A 10,241-nucleotide genomic window follows, 5' to 3' on the forward strand; every position below is an offset into this window, starting at 1 on the left:
CTTTTTCCTAGAGCAGGCACCTGGACTGAAGGCTCCCAGCCTCCTAAATGTGGTATCAGGATTGGAGAAAGCTTATTAACAACCTGTGATAAGCAGATGACAGAGCCTTACTTGCTGAAAGCAAACCTTACTTGCTGAACCACTTGCTGATTAAGACCAGGACTGCAGCCTTCAGCACAGAGTGCAGCCTTGAGAAGGGACTCCAGAACACTTTGCTTGCTCATGCAGAGCCTGGGCATGGACCAAGGGGCGATCGTTCCAGTAGAACAAGAGGACGCATGGTTTAAATCAGGAAAGGTCTCTATCACGCTGTGGTCCCTCACCATACTTGTTACATGTGCATGCCGAAGAAGTAAGCCAAGACGCTGGACTTCATGAAGAAGAATTCAGTATCAGGATGAGAAGACTTATTAATAATCTGTGACATACAGATGACACAATTTTGCCTACTAAAATTGAGGAAGAATTGGCACATTGGTTGATGAAGATCAAGGATTTCAGCCTTCATTATGGATCACAACAGTAATCCATAACTAACAGTAAAATAGACCAAAATCTTCTCAACTGAATCTGTAGGTAACATCATGACAAATGAAGGAAAGACGTGAAGTGGTGAAGGATTTTATTTTGCTTGGATCCATAATCGGTGCTCAGGAAAGCATTAGTCAAGAAATCAAACAACCTACTGCATTCGGCAAATCTGCTGCACAGGATCTCTGTAAAGTGGTTAAAAGTAAAGGTGTCACTTTGAGACTGATCTTTTCCATCGTTTCACATACATATGAAAGTTGGACAATGAATAAGCACCCAAGAGGAATGGGTGCATTTTAATCATGATGCTGGCAAAGGAAGTGCCATGGCCTGCCAGAAGATCTAGGTGGTGGGACTTCACCTCACAGACTTTGGACATGTTTTGAGGGGGGACTGCACCGTGGAAAAGGATATCATGCTTGGCAAAACAATGGGTCTGAGAAGAAGAGGAAGACCCTTGATGAGATGGATTGGCACAGTGGCTGCAGGGTTGGGCTCACGCCTAACAATCGTGCGGATGGTTCAGACACCGGCCGTGTTCATTCCACTGGGGATAGGGTCCCAAGGCGTCGGAAATGAGCTGATGGCACCTGCCAACATCAGCAGCGAGCCTCCTAAACAGAGAAAATGAATTTCTGTTTGTTAAGACCACCCACTTGAGCTGCCTCAGATCATTGAGACAACAGAATAGGAATTGGAAGAACACTAACATTGGTCAAATTCCTGCGATGAGCCAAGCTTTCAACACAGTTCTGTGAAGCAGCCATTCTCATCGCAGGCCCTGGGAGGGATCTGTCAAGCTCGTGCCGAGAATGAAAGGCAGCCCAGACATCAAACCCAAATCTGTCTCTCATAACCACTATGGGTGTTATTCTATTCCATAGCGTACCATTACTCATCCTAAAGTTATAATGAAGGCGTTTTATCTCTACAGATGAAGAAACTGGGGATGATGCTGAAAGATCAGAATCAGAGTCTCCTGCGGCACTCAATTCAAGCACTGCTCACCCTGGCTTATAGAATCATTATCGTATGCAGCACTTGACTTCTGAGGCCTATAAGCCTTTTCACAGTGAGTGCGCAATCTTCCCCCATAGATTCGCTTATGTTGGGTCAACTCCCACTCACGGTGACCCGCGTGTGTCAAAGTAGAACTGCGCTCCGTGGGGTTTTCAGGGTTGATTTTTCAGAAGCAGATTGCCAGGCTTTTTCTTCGGAGGCTCCTCTGGGTGCCTTGAGATTCCAACTGCTCATTTAGCAGCCAAGCATGTTGGCTGTTTGCATTTCCCAGAGACCTAACGCCCTCCTGTAGCCTTCATCTTTTAATGAACTTAAACCTGACTGAGCGTTGGTACTGATGCTACCCGACCCAAACAGCGCTCAATCCATTCTGAGAGATCACTGCAATGGGCTTCAGTCAGATGGTTTTTCCTCATTGAGTTCTCCATGCCCCTTGTTTCAATATTTCTATTCTGCACCAATCCCAAGAGTCTGCCTATAAATTAGTCTACGTCTAAACTAGATTAGTTCTGACATCTGCTCAAACACCCTTGACTTGGCTTCCCCAGCCCCCCACCCTTTTTTTAATAGCACTATCAACTTTCAACTGAAACGGTCATGGATTTTGTCTTGCTTATATCCACAATCAATGCTCATGGAAGCAGCAGTCGAGAGATCAAAAACGTGTTGCATTAGGTAAACCTGCTGCACAAGACCTCTTTAGAGTACTGAAGAGCAAGGATGCTACTTTGAGGACTAAGATGCACCTGACCCAAGCTATGGTATTCTCCACTGCACCATATGCATATGAAAGAATGTTGGACATTGAATAAGAAAGACTGAAGAAGAATTGATGCTTTTGAATTGTGATGCTGGCGAACAATATTGAAAGTCCCGGGGACTGCGAAAGGACAAACAAGTCTGCTTGGAAGAAGGATGGCAGAGTGCTCCTTACAGGGAAGGATGGCCAGATGTGTCTCACTGACTTTGGACATGTTGTCAGGGGAGACCAGTCCCTGGAGAAGGATGTCAGGCTTGGTCAAGTCGAGGGGAAGAGAAAAAAAGAGGAAGGCTGTGGGGGAGGTCAGATGCTTACAGACATCCTCCCTGAAGACAGTCAGTCACCAGGGAGTAGGCCCTGCTCCCTGCTGCTGGGGACAATGGATTATTTCTCCCTAAGGCTTGCGACCATTAGCATGGTTCCTGTAGGTGGGGTTTACACCCTACTGCTAATGGTTCCTATGGAGATCCAGAGAACAGATCAAACCTGCTCAGTGAATCTTGTCACATGTATACCCCCAACCCCTCCTCTTCCTATTGCATGTATGCCCCTAGATCACCCCCTCTCATTGCTGTATAACCTATACTGCAACCCTTTCCTGTGATGTATGTCTTTACCTGTAATTAGTGGGCTTGCACACCCCCCAAAGGTATATAAGCCTGGGTTAGCAATAGAGGTCTCACTCGCTGGTCTCTCCCTCCCTCGCTCAGGTCCCCCTCTCCTCTCCCGTCCTCTGTTCCCTTTCCCCCCTTGTCCTCCTTCCCTTCCCCCTCTCTCCAGGTGGACCACCAAGCGGGGCTGAGGTGAGCAATGCTACCATGAAATGTGTCTGACTCCATTATTACAATATCTCTCTTTTATCTCTCATGTTGTTGATGACTTTATATATATATATATCTCAACCGTACAATTGTGCATATTGAACCCGTGGTTAGTGGCGGGGGGTCTGGCCCCCTCGCCTCTTACTACAGAAGGCCCTCACGGAACTGGAATGACCAATGGCTGCAACAAGAGGCTCAAGCATCCGAACAATTGTGAGGACGGTGCAGGACCAAGCAGTATTCTATTCTGTTGTGCATAGGGCTGCTATGAATTGGAACCGACTAGAAGGCACCTAATAACAATATGAACTTCCAACATAAAATGTAAATGATTAGTTATATCTATTGCTTTCTTGTATCTCTGTGTTTCTTTCCTCCAGGCTGTAGGCTCCACAAAGGCAGATGTCTTCTTTTCCTAGGAAAGTGTCTGGGCTGTAATAGACACTGAACTAATTAATACTTGCCTAATGAATAAATAAATAAATGAATGAATGTCATCTTCCCCAAAGAGACTGTCTTCAGAGTTCTTGGCCACCCCACTTCTCTCCTACTGGCTCTCAAACAATTCAACACATATTTATTTCTAAGGCCCCAACCATGATGTGGTAGTTACATAATCTCATGTCAACTTGAGGGTAAAGAGTGAAGGGGTGGAGTCTAGCCTGTCAATCAGGACACAGCCTGATGATGTCTCCTAATGGGCATGGCCTTCTCATAAGGATTCTGGGAACTTCTTATCTCTGCTTCACCTTCCTGTTGACAAGCCAAGTGGAACCACACTGAGACCTTTGAGAGCCCTGGAGATGTTTCCACTGCCACTGGATCCACAAGACTTTGCACCTACTGTCCTGTGATCTTCTTGCATTTTGCATCATTGCATGTGTTGCGTGAATCTAAAGAGAAATTTATGGGACTTATGGGCTAATATCGGACTTATGGACTTGATCTGGACTGGGCTGGGATGTTTTCTCAATATACAATTGCTCTTTGATATAAAGCTCTCTCTTACACATATATGAATGTCTCAGGATTTGTTTCTCTAGTCAACCCAGTCTAACACACATGCCACATACTGTGATAGACCCTATCATTGTATCAATAGCATGATGCTGGGGAACCTCAGGCAAGCTCAGAAATGCATGGTTTCTTACCCACTGGGACGGCTCATGTGTGTGTGATGGGCAATTTTATGTCAACTTGCCTTGCCTACATCCACACACTAGACCCTATTTTAAAGTGTTTGCACATGATTAAGTCAGTTGGCCTTAAATAAACAAATTCCTCTTTCCACAATGTGGGTGGGCCTCCTCCAAGCAGTTAAAGGTCTTAAAAGAAAAAAATGCTGTTTTATCTTGGTGTACTGTGTCTGCAGGCTATCAGTGGACATTTTTCCAGAACTGCCTCATTCTTCACTCTTTCCACCTCCGGACACGCCGATTTTGGAACACAAGAATCTCTGGTCCATCACCTGACCTATCGATTCTGAACTTGCCGATCCAAACCAAAGGGTCAACTCTGACTCATAGCAACCCTAGAAGACAGAGTAGAACTGCCTCTGTGGATTTTCAAAGCTGTATCTCTTTCAGAAGCAGAAAGCCTCATCTTTCTCCCGAGGAACAATTGGTGGTTTTGAACTGCCGACCTTGTGGTTAGCAGCCCAACTCGTAACCCACTCATGCTACCAGTGCTTCTCTAAACTTGACAGACCCTCACAATTATAAAAGTCAAGTCCTTAAAATAAATCAACCTCTACACATATATCTGTGTCTCTAGCTATCACTGGTTCTGTTTCTAAAAAACCCTAAAAGACACCCACTGTGCCAGAACAGGACCAGGGTCTTGTGAACAGAAAAGTCTTGGTCCACTCTGAAACTAATTGTCATGGTTCTCAGTGATTTTTCAACCTTTCCTCACAGGCAGCAAAATGCAGCTCTGAGCACATCCCTCTGAGCCTCCAAACTCACTGGCATTGAGTCGATTGCAGCTCATAGTAACCCTCTAGGATGGGGCAGAACAGTCTTTGTAGGTTTCCAAGACTGTAAATCTGACTGAAAGCATCATCTTTCTCCCACAGAATAGCTGGTGGTTTCAAACTGCTGACCTTGCACTTAGCAGTCCATTGTGCAGCGCACTGCTCCACCAGGGCTTCTCTGTACCTCCAAAGCCTGGACTAAATCACAAAGGAAAGGGAGGCTCTAAGGCACAAGGTTTGAGAGTCATTTTCAGCAGAACACAGAGAGCTCTGTCCTGGCCAAGGGCACCTACAATGAATGAGCTTCCTGGGCAGCTCTTCCCAGAGCCAGCTGAATTGTTAGGTCCACTATTTCTTTAGGCTTTTGGCTTCTCCACCCCTGAATTTTACAGACATTTAATTTACCACATGGCATTCACAAGAACCAATTCTAGAGGGGGAATAGTTTACCATCAGTATAAAACCCCAATGCAACTGGAAGGGAATATTCTTAAAAGCTTAGGATGGGAGAGGCTTTTCCAGTCAGATCACAAAATATAGATGTCACAAAGGAAAAAGTGTAATAGATTTGACTACATGAAAATTAGTAACTTTTAAAAAAAAACAAATGATACCGCTAACATGGTTAAAAGCAAACTGATAAAAGTATTCTAAATATAGATAAATAAAAGGTTAATGATCATAATATACAAAGAGCTTCTAGAAATCAATACAAACTCTTGAAGACAAAGGATAGTGCAGTATGCAGAAGAACTTTTCCTTTTTCTTCTTAATGTGTGGATCTCTCCACTCACGGCCATTGAGTCCATGCTGGCCCACAACGACCCTACAGGACAGAGCAGACCTGCTCCCAAGGATTTCCAAGGCTGTACATCTTCATGGGAACAGAAAGCCTCATCTTTCTCCTGAGGAATGACTGGTGGGTTTGCTCTACCAGCCTTGTGGCTAGCAGCCACATGGCCTGCATAACACATATCCTACTATCCAGAAGCCAAAAAGGGAGGGGAGGGGCAGGGGGCAGGAGAGAGCAACAAGAGAAAGAAGATCCTCTCCCCTTCACTTGATGCCCAAAGGGGCTAGCAGTAGAAATTGATGAAACTGTGCCTCAAAGATGTCATGAAACCCAGGGTCTAGGCAGAGTAGTATTGAGACGCCAGATGGCACAGGTAGCTGACACACAGTGAGCAGTCAGTCTTGTCCCCACCTCTATCAGAAATCCAACCTCCCAAGTTGGCCAACCAAGCACTAAAGGCAGCACCGTGGCATGGACATTGGTGCTTGCTTTGTGTGAATTTCCCCGAGCTTCTGTGAGCAGCAGACACATGGGCATGGGAGCTAGAGTGGAAGAAGAGGACCAGAGAAGATGCCATCTGGAGCTTCAACCAACAGACAGGGTTAAGGATACCTAGGTGGTTTCCTTTGGGGGCCTCCAGAAAGAAAGAGGATATTTTGAGGGGGCTGAAGGCCCATTTTTACTTACGTAGTCAATACTGAAGCAGGGAAGAAAGGCCTAGGTATGCAAATATATATATATATATATATATATATATATTTTAAAGACTTTTAAAAAATCTTCTTACTGTGCATCCAGTAAGGTTTGCAGGGCAGATCATCAGTTTTATATTCAAGGATCCATAACCATTTGTTTCAGCTCATCCAATGTAATCCCTTCCAGGTACCCCTCCTGTTTCCATTTCACCTTCTTCCCTAACCCTCTGTCCTGGGGTGAACTTTGCCCTGTTGATCTTAGATGAATTCCGTTCCAGACATCAAGTCTGAATTCAATTTGGATCTCAAAGATGACTGGGTTCCACCGGTCTCTCTCCATCCAACCAGGAAGCTTAGTCTTCGATGGTTCAGATTTTGTTCCACACTTTTCTTCTGCTGCACCCAGGACTTCTAATAGGAGCCTTTGCAGAGTGGGTGATGGGAGTAGCTGGGCACTCACTACTTCTTCTGGTCTCTTTGTGGAGCCTGGTGTTTACATGGTCCAACAGTTCATTGGCCTAATTGTTTCCAAGGATCTTTTGATTACCATCATTCTTCATTCCTCTGGGACCGTTAGTTACACCTTAGACAGCTGCTCACAAGCTTTTATGACCCCAGTACATAGGTACATTTTTTTTAAAGTCTGGAAGAAGAATGGCTTCTCTTAGGGAAGCAAGGAATTCTACTTTCTATTTGATACATTTCTGGGGTGTTTGATTTTTATAGAGAACATATATCATTGTCATAATAAGAACATAAAAGAAGTGGTCTCATTAAAACATACATACACACAGGTTGTATCATTGGCTTTAAGGACTGAGCCCTTCTCGGTACTCCGGCTGGGGATTTCAGTCCACGAAGACCCATCTGGAGGGTTTCTTCCACTTCCCTGACCCCAGGGGTTGGAACTGAGCCATGTCCAAGGACAAAAGCTGGTCTTGTGGCCATTGTGGAGTGCCAGGGTTAGTCATTATTCATGGCACAAAGGCCCTGAACTAATTCTGCCTCCACAGCTCTAGAGGAAGTTACCATGGAGTTCAAAGGGTTTCTGTCTCTTAGGTTACAGGCGAGAGGCAAAACCAAGATTTCCCTCCCCACTGCTTTCAGGGAAATGTCCAAGGTCTTCACCGAGATTTACAAAGTCTGGTCTCGCTTTCCTCCTCTCCTCCTCGTCCCTGCTCTGTGCTCCCTACTCAGCTCACGGCCATGGAGGCAATACGGACTCAGAGTGGGCCCCTGTGGGTTTCCAAGATCGAAACTGTTTACGGGAGTAGAAAGCCCAGTCTTCCTCCAGCTGAGCTGCTGGTGGTTTCGATCTGCCGACCATGCAGATCGCAGCCCAGTGCATAACCACCACACCACCAGGGCTCCTTGCTCGTGCTCCAGAGACACTAGGTTAGGCGTGAGCCTCGCTCTCTGTGATCAGCTCTCCTTAACCGGGAACACAGTCGCCTCTTCACTTGCTCTTCATTCCCAGTGAGTTAGTCCCCTCAGAACACACCACCACGCTCCTCACCCATCTGGGTCAGATGCCATCAACTCTGCACCCAGAACATCCTGGGGTACCACTACTACCACCCCACCCCACCCCCTCCAAAAATACTCTCTACAGCGTCTACTGGCTGACTACATGCCTGTGGCAGCCCAGACGGGGCGATAGTATTGACCACCCTTGGGCCCCAGGCCGTAGGGTGACATTTGCTGCGGGAGAGAGAGGAAGCAGCCCCTGGCGTGGCAGGCACCTGGCATCCCAGGCTGTGCCCACACTGGCTCCCCTGAAAGCGCCACGCTGCTCCTAAGGGAGAGGGTGGCAAAACGCCAGCCAAGCGGCGCCTGTAAGCATGTAATAGACTCTCCCTTCCTGGAAGAGATACTCCAACACGAAAGAGGGCTTCATGCCCGCTGAGGTCACTGGGATTGCAGAGCTCTCTGGCACAGTTCCAAAGCGTGGGCTTCCCGGGAACAAAGGTCCCACTGCAAGGCGGCAGCGGGGGGCGGCGGGGGTGCCATGAGAGGGCTGGGGTCCTCCTTCTGGGTTCACCTGCAACCATCTGCTTTGTCCCCAGGGCCTCATAAAGTAAAGGGTGGTGGGGTGCTAGCTAAGGTCACAGGAGCCCGCGGCAGAAGGGAGGCTCACAACGTGGAGAGCACACTGGTTGGACTCCAACCAACCTTGACCTCAGCCCTGGATACAGCCCAACCCGAGTCCTCCGGCCTACATCGAACTCTCCTGGCGTCAGAACTCTCCTGGCGTCAGACTCCGCATTCTGGGCCACGGGGCAAACATCATAGACAGGCCCCTGCAACTGGTGCCTTTTACAAGCTCATCGAAGCCGGGGAGGCGCCATGCCTGTGAGAGGACGCCTGCGTGCGGCCCCCACGCCACTGCGCAGGGTTTAGGCCTTGTTGATAGCTCCTCTCTACCAGGAGCCCCTGAGTAAGCTGGTGGTTCATACCCTCCAGTGGTGCCCACAAGCTCAAGGCCAGCCACAGGCACCTGAGAAGGAAGCGCTCGCAATTCATGTCCCCAAAAGCCAACCATTAAAATCCCCACGGAGCATAGCTGTGTTCTGGCACACTGGAGGCTGGCCGGAGTTGGAGTGGGTTTCATGGTGCCGCCCCCCACCAGTTCTAAAGCACAATTGTCCCTGCCACGCTGGGCTGGAGGAGCCCTCTTGACATCGTGGTTACGAGTCCAGCTGAAATCTCCAAAGCTAGCAGTTCAAAATCACAAGTTTCTCTGCAGGAGGAAGATGGGGCTTTCTACCCTTGTAAAGTGTCTTGGAAACCCACAGGATTGCTGAAAGTCAGGGTCCACTACCATAGCAGTGAGCTTGGTGGTTGGGTTTATAACTCAAGCTATACCACTCACCCAATCCTCCCATTTGCTCCAGCTACTTTTCATTAAACAACTGAAACGCTCAAAGTTGTGCAAAGAAAAAGTCCTGTGTAAAGAGGCCCTGTCCCTGACCACAGAAGAGACATCACTCACTCGCTCACTGCATCAAGTCACTTCTGAGTCACAACTAGAACTTGCCCCTGTGGTTTTCCAAAACTGTGACTGCTTACAGGAGTAGAAAGCCCTATCTTTCTCTCTCTCGGAGTGGCTGGTAGTTTCAAACTGCTGACCTTGTGATTAGAACCTGTGATAGGTAGATTTATTGTGCCACCCTGGCCAATAGGAACACGTGGGATTAATCAGGTCGCAGTTTGATTGTAGGGCAAAGAGATAAATGGCTGTGCAAGGCCCGTGCCCCTCTCTCTTGTTCTCTGGTGATCAGAGTGTGCTGGAGCATGCAAGCTAGTTCTCTGCCTCAACCTGTGAGCTACACTACCTGTGGGCCAGGCCAACACGTGGATCATGTCCCTAGAGCTTGAAGACCTGCTTCACCACGCTGCTGGTGCGTCCCATCCGGGCCTGCTTCACTAAGCTCTTGAGCTACTGACTGTTGGTGACCCACCCTGCTGCTTGCTGCCTGTGAGCAGACTCTGCTTGCCTGAACTCTGCTGTCTGCTTCCTTGACCTTGGACCCAGCAGCCCACATGAGTTGAAGGACTTCCAGTATATTAACTGTTCCATGGAAGTGAGTTGAACTGGACCCTCTATACTGATGTTTGGACTAATTAGCTGTTGTATTCTTTCTCACTG

The 10,241-nt window shown here is 47.6% G+C and overlaps 1 protein-coding gene across 1 annotated transcript in view; it reads left to right on the forward strand.

Annotated features, from left to right (window-relative positions):
• GCLM (glutamate-cysteine ligase modifier subunit) overlaps positions 1-10,241 on the forward strand; it is an 81,228-nt gene that overhangs the window by 11,238 nt on the left and 59,749 nt on the right. The gene's annotated exons all lie outside the window — the stretch shown is intronic.

This window comes from Echinops telfairi, unplaced genomic scaffold (assembly GCF_000313985.2).
Source record: "Echinops telfairi isolate 266 unplaced genomic scaffold, ASM31398v2 ScPeMD7_443;HRSCAF=831, whole genome shotgun sequence".
NCBI lineage: Eukaryota > Metazoa > Chordata > Mammalia > Afrosoricida > Tenrecidae > Echinops > Echinops telfairi.